Below are 17,839 nucleotides of genomic sequence, written 5' to 3'. Positions count from 1 at the left end.
GAACCTTGACTAATTCGAACCTTGACTTTCACCCGACGCCAACTCTCTCAGATTATCGCTGGACACCAACCATGTCCTCCTATGATAAATTACAGAGAGAAGAATGCAGCCTTTTACAAGCTCTCTCTGTACTAAACAAATTGAAATCATTTTCCCAGAAAGAGACATAAGAGCTCTTAGAGCTGCAATTCGAGCCCTCATGCTCTCACATCTGCATAGTGGCAACGCCCTGCTCCACAGCTCTCTGACCCCACCTTAGCCCCCCTTACGGGGCTAAAGAAATATGACCACATTACACCTACAATGAATACACGCCTACTGGCATGTGACCTCTTATATGAGGCCATCACAGTCAGCATTCTTACATACCTGGCTGACAAGCCTAGCCCCTTGAGTGGTTCTCTGCATACCGCATAAAAGGTTACCTACCACTGGATACAAAGTGCAGAAAAAAACAAAGCAACAGTCCATCCATCAGGATCATCCAAATCCTACTCAAGTGTGGGAAAGAGCTGAAGACACCCTTGTTTAAAGAATACTACATCACTAAGAATCCAGCTTACCCTTGAATCACTCGATTTTATCTTTACCTTTGACCCTGTCCAGCGCTCTACTGATTTAACTAGGTTTGCAATATTTGCAGTGTAGAAATGCCATATACATGCATACACATACAACAAGATGGGAGAGCAAGAACAATAATCCAAGCGATACTTGCAAAAGTCATGCTTTGTTATTGACTCAGCTAGAGAACACACAGGGTGGAGGAATCTCGCAAACTACTTTAGCTTCTATGGTGTGTGAGAAGTGCTTTACTCCTTTGGCCTGTTGTACGGACATCATCAGTCTCAAGTTCAGGGATATTGAAGATACGAAGGAATAAGTACCCATAGGCTACAAAAAAGTACCTGATCAATTTAAAGAGGGTTATCTTCATGTTATAGAGTAATAATTAAAAACAGCTGAAACTGTATGTATGTAAATTATTTCCAAATAAATTCAACTGCACATGCTCTCACCACAATGGAAACCTCGACCTGTACGAAAGAAATTCAGTACTGATCAAACATGGACATATAACAAATTACTCTAGATTAGGACTGTTGAATAAATAAAGACATGCTCTCATTATAAATATTTCTTCTGTAAAGGAAATGGAAATAGAGCAATTACATTAGAATGCTGACCTTTATTATGGAATCAAGGACAAATGCTATGTAGTTGATGTTACTCAGAAATACACATTTCTGCTGGCAAATTTGTAATTTACATTGCACGGAGCATGAAAGGAAACAAATTAGCAAATCACTATTTACAACAGTAAATTGTCAATATTATTGCAGTGGAAACATATAAATATCTTAAAAGGATTCATTGTAACCATTTTGATACACCAATTTACTTTGAGAACATATGTTTAAAAACCTTCCGTCAAGTAAAATTTGACCACAATCAGCAAGGTTTACAAAAAGGAGAGTAATTTTAATATTACAGAATTGTGCTCTATATGAAATGTAAAAACGCAGCGCACTAAACTTCTGTAAACTTTACATTGTACGAAAATTAGTGGAAAGAAGGGTGTGATTTAAAAAAAAAAAACTTTTGCATACTTCATTAAGTAAGCAAAGCTTTAAAAACAGGGAGCGAAAACTGCCAAAAGTTAGTTTTTTGGGAAAATAATTAAGAAACTTGCCCAATTTTGCCCAAAATCTAAGCAAAGGTTAAAACTTTGCTCACCTCTGAAACTGGCAATAGTGTGAAACAATTTTTTTTAAAATATAACAATGCTTGACATCTTTACTGTAGCACTATAAATCACGCTGCAGTGTCTTAACATCACAAAAAGGGAGAACTTGATAAAGATTGCTTATAAAAAGTTTGTTTAATAAGCAGCATGCATATTTTAAGGCTCTACAATAACTTTGGATTAGATGACATTGTATTTCATGATCAACTACAATCATATTAAAAACAGTAAGAACAAACAGGGTAGTTGCACAAGGTCATGCTGGAATGCCCTTATAAACGAATATATTAACTTTGGCTGATCTTCTCTGAAGATAGCATTTAATAAACATGAAGCAATGGGAGTCCTTTGATTTAAAATGAACAGATTTGAAACAAATATATACAAATCTGCCAGTTTTAACCTGTGAGCCTCGGGGTAGGGGATAGCTAAAATGACTGCAGATGGAAAAATGGCTCAACAATAAAATGCGCAATTTCTGGCAAGCTCTGGTCACATCTTGAACCATATCCTTATATATATTGGGCTCATTTCTGGGAAGAAAACTGAATTATCGCAGAATAAGTGCTTATTTTCAAATATCAAGGTTCTCTTTTTTTCTTCTTTGAGGATGAAACTTACAAACAAAAGTAACAGTTCTAAAGATCTTACTGGAAAACTGCTAAAACAAAAATGCCAGTACTGCAACAAAGGTTTTTAAAAGTAGAAGCTAAATTTATTGGTTAAGGATACTTTACACGGGTATGTACAACTTTAGAAGTTAGTGCAGAGCCTAATAAATAACACACAAAGAAATAATGTCATACAGTTTCTCAGTACTTTTACTTTGTAAAATGTTTGGTCGCTCAAAGCTATAAGCTTAATCACATATCAAATACACAGGCAGAAAAATCTATCATAGTACAAGGTATGCTGGACAAAATATAGGAGGACATAAAATATAGTGGTCACAGAATCCTCCCTCCAATACCCACGACAAGCCATTTCCCACACTTGTGTCCAAGTAAAAATGTATTAAAACCAGGATTATTTTTATTTACATGTTGTCTTTTCAACAACCTTATTTACAGTGTAGCAAATCCTCTCGCAGTTAACTTTGGCACAGCACCAAGTTCCATTACTCTTCCCCAAAGGGGTCAGGAGAGTTGTATTTTGCAGGTGGGTTCATAGAAAGCGTTGGTCTCATTACAGACTAGGCCCATACACAGTACATCAGAGATTCTCATCTGTTTCAGCTGCTTTCCTTAACATTGAAAGAAAATGAAAAAGAAAAACATCAGCAAATAACTCATTCTTTACAGCGTCATACATTTTATCAGGTGGAGACTGCATTAAAATAAAAAATCATTTGTAAGTAAATTATGAAATGTGACATTCCTATAGCGCATCAAGTGCAAATTTAAGGATACATCAAAAGAATAAAATGAAACCCCTCGTAACCATGCGACTTTTCCAAGCTCCTAAATGTAAAGCTGTGTGTAGTTGGGTGCCAGGAATCTGCCCAGTTTCCTCTCATATGCAGTAGGCAGGCATTAAAGTTACTCTTTACCAAAACAGTTAGTCACATGATGACAGACTGATTAGGAGAATGGCTCCTGATAATAGGAGATTGCCTAAGTCCTGGAGTAACACACCTCCTCTTATATTTGTCTCTCCTATTCCAAACTTGTGTGAAAACACTCTCAAACGAAAAACAGTTAGGAAGAAGAGAGAAGAGAAACTAGCTCTTTCAGAAGTAGAGACTGAGTCAAGTTTAAAAGATCTGAGCCACGACAGGTCATGCATGGTTTCGTAAAAAAGATTTGGCTAATCATGGACTTCTGCATCATGCGGTCCCCAGGAACACCAATCTCCCTGACTGGTGAGGATACCCTATAGTCACTGTCTGAGATCTGGTGAACGTTGCAGGAAGGGATCCAAAGTTTCAAAACCACATTCTTACAAATGAAAGAAACCACAAGTATTTAGTGACTTCAAGCTACTGGGCAGTTCATATTTCTATTTATATCCACCCATGTACAAATGTAGGTTTTTTACATCCAACTTAGCTGATTCCATGCACCAGCTGCGCACGGTGAGAGCAACCATGAACGACCCCACAGAATAAAGCCCTCAATAAAAATTAATCTGGTCTTTATTTGATGTTTCTCAGTGTCCCCTCCCAATGCCCCAAACATATTAACAAAATTATACACTTATTTCCAGCAGATCTCTCACCTTTATGGGTTTCATCCCTCCTTTTATTGAAATCCATTAAACAAAATATCTGAACCAAGAAGTCGTCTTCCCCCTTCGTGTTTAACAGGCCGTTCACAAAAATACAAAAACGCAATGCAGACTGGGCAGGCAGAAGTGTACAACTGCGCCCTAAATGCAAGCAAATCTGTGCTTATACAGCAAGCATAAACTCTACCAATCTGAGCACAGCCGTACTTTCAAAATTCATAAGAAGCAGGTTCTTGGTTCCACCCCTCACCCACTTCTTACTAAGAGTACCACATACTGAAAAGGAAAATGATGAACAAAAGCAATTGCACATTCAGAACAAACACTGAAAACAGAAGATATGTTGCGTATGAACCATGATAAATGTTGAGGGAAACACATTGCAGATAGTAAGGCAGATGCTTGAACACATCTTGGGTTATGCCCCTAATGAGGAAGATCATGTTTAGACCACACTGGCATACATACACCTGTTAAATGACTAATTCACTTACGAAAATCAACAAAATCAGATACCCTCTTACACAAATAGGGGAACATTCGTAAAGTTTGTAATGAGACAAGAGCCTGCTTCTCAAAGACATTCAAATGGTTTTTCAGAAAGCATAGGCTCTTCCTAAATGGCCTTTCATGTCCACCATAATCAACAGCAGAATTTTATTTGGCCATTCAAGATATTTCTAGCCAACCAGCTAACTATACACATTTTGAGATATTTCCTTGGCAATCACCACACCCCAAAATGAATTTTTTGAAAGGCAAAATGGTTGCCTTTAGTAAAAACACAAACAGTACACAGGCCAACATTAGAGGAGTTTCTAACTAAACTGTGCAACTTAATTTACGCGTGTCCAAAATAATTGCAAACAAATGTGCAGGTGACAACATGGAATCCAACCAAGGCTCCAGCAGGTGTCAGGCACTGAGTAAAGAGTAGTGACTCTAAAAGGAACTTTCACTTAAGTAAATGCTGTTTCACGGATGATAAAGCATTATGTATGCTCACATTTAAAAATGTAATTCAAATAGTATATTTTTCATCTACTCTAAAATATATTATCAGAATTTATAATCGCTGATGAATAAGTGAATAACTGTTTTGATACTTATAACAACCCTTGCTGTACAGTCTAGTTTAAAATGCCAAACTGACATATAATTGAAATTAAGCTTCAAACAAATCGAGTGTTCAAAAGTTTAAGATGCACACTTTTAATGACATTAGAATATTCGACTCTATATACAGAGCTGGGTGAGAAGGGGACACGAACAGTGGGGCAGGGAGAGTTACTGAGGACCGAGAAGGAACTCGGAAGAAAACGGGGATACGAGGGGGAAGATTCAATCAATCAGGAAATTTGTAGAGCGCACTACTCATCCATGAGGGTCTCAAGGCGGTGGGGAGGTGGGGGGGGGGGGGTTGGTGGGGAGGTGCTGCTACTGCTCGAATAGCCAGGTCTTGAGTAGCCTCCTGAAGGTTAGTAGGTCTTGGGTCTGCCGTAGGAGGATGGGGAGGGTGTTCCAGGTCTTGGCGGTGAGGTAGGCGAACGATCTGCCAGTGCGATAGCAACATTGAGCATCAAAAGAAATCTAAACATGGCATTGAGAAGAGAATAATCGGAAGAGGAATGCTCCAATCCTGTTAATTATTCGATCCTACAGAAAGGATTGTCCACTCTGATCTGAAAGGAGGTCTTCGTGTCTCTTACATAAGACCTGAAGCACTCAGTGCACGGCAGGGGCCGTGTCTGATGTGCGCTGAGAAATCTCATGATCAAAGGGTCAGGAGATCAGCTTTCTATATCTAAAAATCAGACACGGTCAGTTGAAATGAAAACATATCCCGAGGAGTTTCCAAAATGAAATGCATTTGAGAAAAAAGCTTCAGACTAATTCACCCATTAAAGCATGGTGAATAAAACATGGGTTTAGAAAAAGGTTGGTAGATGCTAAAAGAATTCAAGCTGTGTATTAGCGGTGTACACCAGCTAAATAAAGTAGAAATTCTATGTAACTGTGCCAGGTAAGGTGGGACTTTCATTTGTTGTAAATTACTTCAAATAATAGAAGACTTTCAGGCCATAAAGGAAGGCTGTGTCAGAAATAATATATAGCAGTTGTATACTGCATGAATTCCAGACAATGTCTGAGATGAACTAGTTACTTACCTTCGGTAACGATGTATCTGTAAGAAACATTAGTTAGTTAGATTCCTCACCTTAGAATATCCCCAGGCGTCAGACTGGATCCGGAAGATTTTTCGTCAGCAATACCCCTTGCGCGTCGCTAGGCGTCGTCTGCGGCTCCGCGTCCGTCGTCGGCGTCGTGCGCCGGGATGACGTCGTCGGAGTACTTAAGACGCCGCCTTCGCGCGCTGACGTCAGTTCTTGTACATAGCCTTCCGCGCCAGGAACGCAGAGCCATGCAAAGACCGACACTGGTGCCAAAAATAAAATCTAGGGGCCTGAAAAGGATAACCTTAACCCTAGATGTCAGTTCGCAGAACGGGGAGGATGGGTGATCGGTGAGGAATCTAACTAACTAATGTTTCTTACAGATACATCGTTACCGAAGGTAAGTAACTTGTTCATCTGAAAGAAACACGTTAGTTAGATTCCTCACCTTAGAATAGATACCCAGGCAATACCATCCCCGGTGGTGGGTCTGCGAACCAAGATCACACCAGAAAGTCCTGGAGGACAGAACGGCCAAAGAAGCCATCCCTCCGGACTTGGCTGTCAAGGCAATAATGCCTGGCAAACGTGTGTAGCGAAGCCCACGTTGCCGCCTGACAGATGTCCTGCAAAGGGACACCCCGTCCCAAAGCAGTAGTAGCCGCAGTGGCCCGAGTAGAATGGGCGCGCAGCCCAGCAGGAGGGTCCTTTTTTGCGAAGGAATAACAAATTTTGATGCACAAAATGACCCACCGAGAGATGGTCCGTTTGTGCACAGCTTTCCCCTTCTTAGCACCCACGTATCCAACGAAAAGTTGGTCGTCCACCCGGAACTGCTTTGTGCGGTCCAAATAAAAGGAGAGCGCACGTTTAGGGTCCAGACGGTGGAGCCTCTCTTCCTCTTTGGAAGGATGCGGAGGCGGAAAGAAGGTGGGCAAGGTGACAGACTGCCCAAGATGAAATGGAGTCACCACTTTCGGAAGAAAGGAGGGATGAGGCCGAAGGACAACCTTGTCCGGATGAACAGACAGAAAAGGAGGCTTTGAAGATAAAGCCTGGAGCTCACTCACCCGTCTAGCCGAGGTGATGGCTACCAGAAAAGCAGTCTTAAGAGTCAGAAGACGAAGGGGACAATTGTGAAGAGGCTCGAAGGGAGCGCACATCAGGAATGTCAAGACAAGATTCAAGTCCCACTGAGGCATTACAAACGGAACAGGAGGGAACGTGTGAGTAATGCCCTTTAGAAAGCGTGTAACTACAGGGGACTTGAAAAGAGAAGGCTGATCAGGAAGCCGCAAGAAGGCAGAGATGGCAGCAAGATAACCTTTCAGGGTGCCCAGGGCAGAGCCCTGCCGGGCCAAAGAAAGAAGAAAGAGGAGAACCTCAGAAAGAGGGGCGGAAAGGGGATCCACAGCCTTTGCTGTGCACCATGCCACAAATTTGTTCCACCGGCAGGCGTATACCGTCTTTGTGGAGGGACGCCTGGCTGCCAGAATGATATCACAGACTTCAGGAGGCAAGTCAAATGGCATTAACTGCCACCGCTCAATCTCCACGCATGGAGGTGGAGGCTGGACAGGTTCGGGTGGAGGACCGTCCCCTGCTGCTGCGACAGAAGATCCTCCCGAAGGGGCAGACGTATCGGAGGATCGGTCAACATACTGAGTAGCTCGGGATACCAGTACCTTCGTGCCCAGTCCGGAGCCAACAAGATGACTTGGGCCCGGTCGCGCCTGATCTTCAGCACTCTGGGCAGAAGTGGTATAGGCGGAAAGGCGTACAACAGACCGCAACTCCACTCGTGACGAAAAGCGTCGCCGAGCGAGTGCCGCCTTGGAAATTCCAACGCGCAGAACTGCTGACATTGCGCGTTCTCTTCGGTGGCGAATAGATCTAACCAAGGCTCTCCCCACTGCTGAAAGAGACCTTGCGCCACTTCGGAGTTCAGACGCCATTCGTGATCCATCATGCACCGGCGGCTGAGTTCGTCTGCTCTGGCGTTCAGAGAGCCCGCCAGATGTTGAACCACTAGGGTGACGCCCTGGTGTTCCAGCCACGTCCAGAGGCGCAGAGCCTCCTGACAAAGGGTCCACGACCCCACCCCGCCCTGTTTGTTTCAATACCGCATGGCGGTGGTGTTGTCCGTGAACACCTGCACGACACTGCCCCTGACAGAGGGAAGGAAGGCTTTCAGTGCAAGTCGGATCGCTCTCAACTCCAACAGGTTGATGTGGAGACGAGACTCCGCCGGAGACCAGAGGCCTCTGATCTCCGCCTCTCCCATATGGCCACCCCATCCCAGGAGGGACGCATCCGTCACTACGACATGCTCCGGTTGGGGAAGGGAGAGGCTTCTGCCCATGACCCAATCGCGGTCCGTGAGCCACCACTGCAAATGCTGTGCAGTGCCCTCCGAGATCAAGACATGGTCGGACAGGTTGCCGTGATGCTGGGCCCACTGAAACTTCAGGTCCCACTGCAGAGCCCGCATGCACCGCCTGGCGTGATGCACTAGTAGGATGCAGGAGGCCATCAGCACCAGAAGCCGCAACACTAGCCTGACCGAAACCCAGGATAGAGGCCGAAAGATGGGAATCAGGGCCTGAATATCCCGGACCCGCTGTTCCGGTGGATAGACCCGGAACTGCGCCGAATCGAGAACCGCTCCGATGAAAAGGAGCTTCTGAGAGGGACTCAGGTGTGACTTCGGCACGTTGATGGAAAACCCCAGCAAATGCAGGAGATCCGCCGTAGTCTGGAGGTGGGAGACGACTGCCCGGGGCGAGCCCGCCTTCAACAACCAGTCGTCGAGATAGGGGAAGACTGGAACCCCTGATCTGCGCAGATGAGCTGCGACCACCGCCAATCACTTTCGTGAACACCCGAGGGGCACTGGTGAGACCGAAGGGGAGCACGGTAAACTGAAAGTGCTCTGGGCCCACCGTGAACCGCAGGTAACGCCGGTGGCCCGGCAGGACGGGGATGTGGAAATATGCGTCCTGCAAGTCCAACGCTACCATCCAGTCTCCGGGGTCTAGGGCAGCTAGAACCTGAGCCAAGGTCAACATCTTGAACCTTTCCTTCCGGAGGAAGGCATTGACGTTCCGGAGGTCCAAGATAGGGCGTAGGCCCCCTTTGCCCTTCTTGGGAACCAGAAAGTAGTGGGAATAACAACCACGGCCCACTTCTGGACTCGGAACGCGCTCGACGGCCCCCTTGGCCAAGAGGGCGGAAACTTCCTCGTGGAGAAGATTTAAATGATCCCCCGAGATACGGTGGTGCTGCGGTGGCATGGCTGGAGGGGTCGTCTCGAAGGGGAGGGAGTAGCCCCTTCGGACGATTTGCAGCACCCACCTGTCCGATGTGATGGACCGCCAGTGGAGCAGGTGATGGCGAACTCTGCCGCCCACTGGCGTGGAATGGGCCTGAAAGCTCGGACTAGGAAGGTTTTGAGGCGGATGCTGCCGGGGTGGATGTGGACTGACCTCGTCATCCTCCAGAACCGCCTCGGCGGAAACCACGTCCGCGACCGCGCGCAGGTTGATTCTGCGTCTGGTGGCTAGGCGTACGTGAGGAGGCACCGCTTCCTTGGCCACGAAAGGGGCGAAAGGCGGAAGTTTGCGACCGCGGGGCCGAGAGGCCCAAGGACTTGGCCGTAGCCCGGGAGTCCTTAAAGCGATTCAGCGCACTGTCCGCTTTCTCGCCAAAAAGGAGAGTGCCATCAAAGGGCATGTCCATGAGAGAGCTCTGGACATCCCCCGAAAATGACGTGGACCGCAGCCAGGCGTGACGTCTAAGCGCCACTGAGGTAGAAATCGCCCTACCCAGCGAGTCCGTGGTGTCAAGCCCACATCTTATAGCATGTCGCGCGGCATCCCTCCCATCGGCCAGAGCCTGGGTAAGTCGTGTCCGGACCTCCTCCGGACACAGGGGCAGCGCGTCCTCCACCGCATCCCACAGAGAGTGGGAATAACGGTCCAAGAGACAAGCGGTGTTCAAAGACCGCAGGCCCAAACTAAGGGAAGAGAACAGCTTCTTGCCAAACTGCTCTAGTCTCTTGGAATCCCGGTCCGGCGGGGCGGTCGGGAAAGAGGATTGGGAGGTGGAGGCCTGGATAACCAGGCTCTCAGGGGTAGGGTGTTGGGACAGAAAACTGGGGTCGCCCGGAGCAGGGCGGTGGCGCCTGGCGACGTTCCTGTCCACAGGAGGAACTATGGAGGGCTTGGACCAGGTGCCCTGTAGAACGTCAGTGAGGGCCTCATTGAACGGCAGCAGAGGCTCAGTGGAGCTTGCTGCAGACTGAAGCACCTCAGTGAGGACGTTCGTCCTCACAGCCACGGCAGGTAGCTCGAGCCCAAGGGCTGCGGCCGCCTTGCGCAGCACCACGGAGAAAGCAGCACCCTCCTCCGAAGCCACAGTCGGAGGAGAGATGAATCCAGTGTCTGGCGAGGTATCCAGACCACTGGCCTCCCCCAGTTCATCTGCCCAGTCCTGGGACAGTTGGGCCTGAGCGGCCATAGGATCCTCGGATCCCTCCCAGTAGTCCCCATCATCCGACTCCTGGTGTAGAGGAGAAAGTAACAGAGCCGGGCGGTAGACAAAATGTGTCTAGCGGCGTCGATCTCGGCGTCCATCGACGCCGGACCGGCGCCGGGCCCGGAGCGGGACTGAACTGGGGCACGACGTCAAGCGGAGTCGACGTCGGCGTCGGGGGTGGAACCGGTGTCGACGCCGGCAGAGGAGGCGTGACAAGGTTGACCGGCGTCGACGGGGACTCGAGAACGGGTCCCTCGGGCGCTTGCGGCGTCGAGGCCGGAGCCGTCAACGGCGCCGGGGCCGGAGCCACCGGCAGGCAAGGCAGCCCAGTCGGGTCCGCAGGGCCCGAAGGCGCACCAGCGGGCGCCGACGGCGGAGCCAGGTTCCTCATGGCCGAGAGGAAGGCACTGACTTCCGCCGGCGTCGCGTTAGTCCCTGGGACCGGAGGGTATGGGGACGAGCGCGGCGCCTGCGGCTCCGCCGGAGCCGCGGGGGTGGAACCACCCTGACCCTCGGCCGAGTCGCGCGAGGGGAGTCCGAAGAGCGATGTCGCCTCTTCGACTTCTTGGAATGCTTCGACTTACCCGAAGACTTGGATCCCGACGACCGATGGTGACGTCGGCTGCGGCTCCGCGACCGATCCTTGGACCTCCTCCTGGACCGGGATCGAGAGGCGCGCGGAGCCGAGTGGCGAATCTCGAGAAGCTTACGGGACCGCTCCCGTCTAGCCTTCGAGGTCAGGGCCTTACAGTCCGAGCACGACTCCGCGTCGTGGTCGAGGTCCAAGCAATACAGGCACCGGCGGTGATGGTCCGTAACCGACATCAGGCGGTTACAGTCAGCACAGGCTTTAAAACCAGGCATCCTACCGGCACCGGAGTCGATTGACAGGATCAAAAAGGATCAAAAAGTTAGTCAAAAATTGACTAAAGGGGTAGCTCTCCCGGATCTGCGCTTACTGGCGCGGAAAAAAGAAGAACTGACGTCAGCGCGCGAGGGCGGCGTCTAAGTACTCCGACGACGTCATCCCGGCGCACGACGCCGACGACGGACGCGGAGCCGCAGACGACGCCTAGCGACGCGCAAGAGGTATTGCTGACGAAAAATCTTCCGGATCCAGTCTGACGCCTGGGGATATTCTAAGGTGAGGAATCTAACTAACGTGTTTCTTTCAGATGTACATATGCAGAAAAATGGACGGGTAGCTGTCAATAGCAAGGTGTTCTCAACCAAGGGGTTGCAAATGATGCTAATACGACGAGAGCATACGTCAAGTTATCTATGATGTGATGTGGAATTCTGAGGTGAAGACTCTAGGTTATTTAGAGCTATCCAACTGAATGTTTGGTTATGCATGTCCCTCCAAACGTCTTCTACTTCACAGATTATTATTTGAATGAGCTGTGTGGAAGAGTCAGAGAAAATCCAGGGACAGCATGGCCTCAGCTCCTTTAGCCCCTGCAGCACAACTAATTTTAAAACAGCATTAACGGAATTTCCTCCAACCTACCCCTTTGCCCCAAAACACCATCCTCCCAATTATGGAAAATATACCGGTACCCTGCCACCCTTCCACAGAGCCCTAAGAAATACACCCACCCCATGCCGACATTTAAATCAAATACACTTTACCTCGTCTCCTACACCCACCAACCACATCATAATAATGTAACAATCTCAACCATCCCATCTCCAAATGTTAAAACAAAAACAGTACCAGGTACCCTGCTGCTCACCCACACCACTCTCGTAAAAATTCCCTCCACCACCCCATCCCACAATGTATTAAAAAAAATATATCGCTCTGGTCCCTTGTAAATTTTAAATCACCCTCTACCACCCCATTCCAAAATGTTAAAAAAAGAAAAGGAAACAAAAGCCATACAAGCAGTGGCCTGCAACCCTCTGCCGCTTTCCTACCCCTTCCCACCTGAAACTGCACCCTTTGATCCCCAGTGAAACAGAGCACTAGCGCTGCGATGGTCAGCTCAGTGAGACAGCAGCTCTCAGCATGGCCTACAGAGGATGGAGACTGTTGCAGTAGCAGGGCCCACTGGAGAAAGGAGATTCTGGCAGAGCTGAATCGAATTGCAGGCAAGCACCAGCAACCAGTGTCTCTGAACACAAAAGGCCAGACCAGAGATCAGAGGAGGAGACCACAATACCAAGGTAAGGGTGAGAGTGAAGGGGAAACAAATGAGATCACAAATGACACGAGTAGTGGGTGCTGGAGAACCAAAGGTTTTGGGTTAGATCACGGTCACTGGCTGAAAGATCGTGGGGGGGTATCCTTGTTCTGCAAAAACTAAAGTAAGGGGAAAACAGGCCTTGAAGAAGAAGCAAAAACCATAATGAGCCCTGCAGGAAGAGATGAATCGTAAGTTTCTGACCTGGGAAAAGCACTGGAACAAGCCCGGGTAAGTAAATCTGTTAAGGGGATTGAGTCCAGTAGGACAATAAAAAAAGACCGTGTCAAAGGATAGTACTCGAGTTAAGGCGTCAAAAGGCAGCACTGGGCGAACCCCAAAATCTAAGCTCATTAACGCACAAGCAGACAAAACATTCTGGAGACGAAACATAATGCAGACAAATATGGCCAAAAGCAGCAGTTAAGGGACAAAGTCATTGCAAGACGATTGCTATATTGACTATAGCACTTACCCACATCTTACAACACCGCACCATGCACTGCGCCCTGCGTCTCTATGCGACCCCACACGCTTCAGCACCCGGCGCCCCAACGACGCTCCTGACACTGTGCACCAGGGCCCCCCGCTAGAGAGCCTTAGAGATGCTCACGACCTGTAAAGACCCCCACCCCCGGTTCATTAAGTTACTTGGTACCTAGTGGTACCTGTTTGGATGTGCTGCTCGTGGCCGCAGATCCCCGGTATTGGGTTCCAGACCCCACTGAGTTCTCGTTCACCCTCCCCCTGCACCATGACCTTCCACATGCCCAATCACGAAGGACAGGGGCGCTCCCTCATAGGTCCACATCACCCATCAGTTAGCAACTACTCACAACAGAGGGGTGGCTCCGTAATTCCCAGGACCCCTCACCACAACAGCGCGACCCACCAGCCGCCATGACCCCGATGACAGATCTCACACTTCTCATTCTAAACGTCAGGGGTATCCATATGGCTAGGAAACGCTATACTATCTATGCATATGTCAAGCGCCAGCAAGCACAGGTCATTTTACTACAAGAGACACACCTTACAAAAGGGGAACTGGGCAAACTCCAGAAGAAATGGCGGGGCACCTTTTGCGCCACAACATATTCTGCTCGGGAAACCCTGATCTGGATCCGGACGGGACTTTCCTTTTTAGAGACCGGCCGGAAGGTAGATCCTGAGGGGAGATATGTATTATTGGAAGGGTTACTAGACAGTCAACCCATACTAATAGGTAGCATATACGCCCCCAACACAGACCAGGCAACATTCTGGGTGACCCTGACTAGTACCATGGCGCAATTCACACCCTCCCAGTGGATATTCGGAGGGGATTACAACTGTTCCCTAGATCTTACACTGGATAGATCTCATCCCCCGCCAAAGACTCCCAAGCCTGCACACGAACAGCCCGATTCCAAGCTTGGGCTGCTAATTGGTCATTAACGGATGCTTGGCACCATGCACACCGGACAACTTAACTGTACTCCTTCCACTCCTCATAACCTGCGAGTCCGCTTAGACCGCTTCATGTGCACGTGGATGATTCTCCCCTTCCTCCGACATTCCTACTACTTAGGAAGGGTCATACCGTACCATGACACCCACGCCATGACCCTCCAGTGGCACCCACCTACGCCCCTGGTCCCCACGTGGTGACTTCCCAGACTGCCTAACGGACCCAGTGTTCCAGCACGAGCAATCAGAAAACATCCAACACAACTATGAGGAGGATATGGGCTACACACAATCCAGAAAACTTGACTGGGACGCCTTCAAAGTGATCTTACGGGGAGCATATATTCGGCAAATTACAGGGGTGCGGCAAACACTACAGAGGGTGGTGCAGGCAGCAGAACAACAAGTAGCACATCTGTCTAAGGCAACTGACCAACAACAGCTTCCCCCCACTTAAATGGCAGAAGCCAAAACTAAATATGCGAAAGCGTGCACAGACCTGCGGAGATATAACTTTCGCATATATGCCACCAGAGCCCACAATGAAGGAAACCGTGCCGGCACCTTACTGGCCTGGCTCATAAGACAAGACACACGGACACAACCGATCACCAGCATTAGAAACGCCGCCGGCAAGATTTTGTACACACAAAGAGACATCTTGTCGGCCTTCCATGAATACTACGCCACACTATACAGGGAACCGACCCAGGATAGGGGGGGAATACATCCGTGCAATGCTAGACACTGAGGCCATAACACAGCTACCAGAAGAAAAGGCGTCTCTGGACGAACCACTGACGGTGACAGAGATTAAACATGCCATCCACCACCTAGCCAAAAACAAGCCCCCCGGCCACGACAGCTTCCCCATAGAATTTTACGCCATGTTCTCCCGGCACCTAGTTCCACAACTAGACACGGTCTTTAAAGCAGCGTTAGAGGTGCGGCCTATTCGCACATCTATGCGGGAATCCATACTGGTGACATGTCCTAACCCGACCGGGACCCCCTGCTCCGGACTTCGTACCGCCCTATCACCATCCTGACTGCGAATTGCAAAATATTCGGGAAGATTTTAGCAGACAGAATCACGGAGGTTCTCCCCCGTCTCGTACACCCCGATCAATGCGGATTTGTGCCTGGGAGGAGCACCTCCCAAAACATACGCCAGCTATTCCAGATCCAATTGTCAAAGCGGTAGTAGTGTTTGATTGTGTCGCACTTCAGTAATCAGTACATCATCAGACAAGGTAATGTAACAAGCTTTCTTATTTTTGTAACAGAAACATTTATAGAAATGGTGCCACTAAGGGTTACAAATGCACCCTACTACCTTGGGCGCATATACACCTGGGTCTCGTGAAACGTGGCCCAGTGATACTATGAACAATACACGTACCCCGGCACTCTTATGTAATATTCTTTTTCAAGGCTTTTTCAAATACGAAATTCAGATCTTAAAAGTCATATGGTCATCTCCAGATTCTCAAAGATTAAATGTTCGGATCCATATCAATATTACCCAAGATCTTCTAATTTGTCAAAGCAGGGCTTAATAATAGTGAGACCTTTGAAGTGGCACAGCCTTCTCTGAAGCGATCCTAGGAACGTGTTTTTACCACACTCTAAATAAATGCGTGGAAACTGATATTGATCATTCTCCTGGCTGTGTCGTGGTTATTTCGAAGAAGAACTTCATTCCCAATAAACCTCACGTCTGATAGTTATGATGGGGATATCCAAAACTAAATGGGTCCCAATTTTGGGCTGTGATATGCCCCTGTTGAGATTTCTCCGAACTGCAAAGTAAATAGCAGCGTTCCCTCGAACCAGCTAGCTCGCTGGTTCGAGGGAACGCTGCTATTTAAGATCTGAATTTCGTATTTGAAAAAGCCTTGAAAAAGTCACTGTCGTGACGAAACACGTGTCGGCTGTAGCGCGCTCGAGACCAAGATTACGGAACCAATGTCACCAACTACAAATGAATTTCCACATACCATTGTATCAAATATGTAAAGGTGTCCCATTGAGTTTCTGTTTTTTTGGAATAATATGTTATCAAAACGTCTTGTTCAGAATCACACACAAAAACTTTGATGAAATTAAAAATATTTATATTTTTTTGCATAAAAACCTCTCTGTGTTGAATTAGTACGAGATAACAATGAAATCCTTTGCATAATACCGTATTTCTTATTACATAAGAATATTACATAAGTGTGCCGGGGTACGTGTATTATTCCAGATCCAAGACAGTGTACGGGGCACATTCCCATGTGCGGCGTGCCTTGTGCTGGATCTCGAGAAAGCCTTTGACACTCTTGCATGGCAGTATTTATTCGAGGTCCTCCTGCGGGTGGGATTGGGTCCCCAACTCATAGCGTACATCCGGTTACTGTACACCGTGCTTACCACGCGGGTCAGAATAGGCAGGCACATCTCACTCCCCATTTCGGTCATGCGTGGAACGGTCCAGGGATGTCCCCCGTCCCCCGTAATATTCGCCATCGCAATGGAACTGCTGGCGATATGACTGAGGGAGGAGGGCGAACTCCGGGGTATACCGCTGGAGGGCAGTACACATTGTGTCCCTGTATGCAGATGACCGCCTCATCTATGTCAGGGACATCACGGCAGACCTCACCACTCATTGGACCGCACTCGCTACCTTTGAGAATGCCGCAGGGTTGAAGGTAAATTGGGCCAAATCCTCCATCTACCCCCTGCACCCGGATGTACCTCACTGGGAGGTCAGTGTGGGAGATGCCACACTGTCCTGGGCAGGAGATACCCCAAGGTACCAGGGAATTAGACTATCACACACCTCAGGATCTCCTGGAGGGCAACCACTATCGATCCCTTCGAGGGCTCAAAAGCCAAGTCAACTTCTGGCGCACAATGCCCCTAGCCCCAATTGGAATGGTCGCTCTATCCAAAATGATGATGGTGCCCCGGCTCCTCTACTATTTCGCAAGTGTCCCGGTTATTCCCACCCACGCTCCTTTTTTCAAGAGTTCGACTCGTTACTGACCTCGCTGATCTGGGGGAAGGCCTGTCGTAGAGTAGCCCTGACAACACTACAGCTACCACGAGATGGGTGGCTGGGTGCCCCGTCCTTCGAGTCCTACATCCTCGCAGCGCAGCTGCAATGGCTGTCGCGATGGACAGCGGGCCGAAACTTGGGAGAAACGGAACACAAACAGGAGCTGTGTCAATTCCGGAACTGACCCAGATGCTCCTCCCGGGAACCAAGCCCGACTCTGCACACCTCCTATTTGTCAAAGTGGCCAGATCCTGCACCCTACGAATCCACCGTCTAGCTAAGGCGATGCCCATATACTCCCCAATATTGCCGATTGGGGGCCTCCCCAAGGGGAAAGGGTACTACACCGTGGGTGAACTGCAAGTGTGGACAGAGCATGTGCTCACCGAGTTAGAAGCCCTGTTCACTGACGGTCAGCTGAGGTCGTTCGCAGGGTTGTCTGAAGAGAGCGGGCTTCCTGCTGGCCAGTTCCTAC

At 48.5% G+C, this 17,839-nt stretch overlaps 1 protein-coding gene across 23 annotated transcripts in view; it reads right to left on the bottom strand.

Annotated features, from left to right (window-relative positions):
• Nucleotides 1–1,169: 1,169 nt before the first annotated feature.
• ZHX1 (zinc fingers and homeoboxes 1) overlaps nucleotides 1,170–17,839 on the bottom strand; it is a 233,813-nt gene continuing 217,143 nt past the window's right edge. For all 23 annotated transcript variants that reach the window (XM_085605004.1, XM_085605006.1, XM_085605020.1 and 20 more), the window contains one exon: nucleotides 1,170–2,990. The gene's annotated coding sequence lies outside the window, so the exon portion shown is untranslated. The remainder of the gene's footprint in view (nucleotides 2,991–17,839) is intronic.

Source organism: Triturus cristatus, chromosome 5_1 (genome assembly GCF_964204655.1).
Source record: "Triturus cristatus chromosome 5_1, aTriCri1.1, whole genome shotgun sequence".
Lineage (NCBI taxonomy): Eukaryota > Metazoa > Chordata > Amphibia > Caudata > Salamandridae > Triturus > Triturus cristatus.
This window is presented reverse-complemented; position numbering and strand designations above follow the sequence as displayed.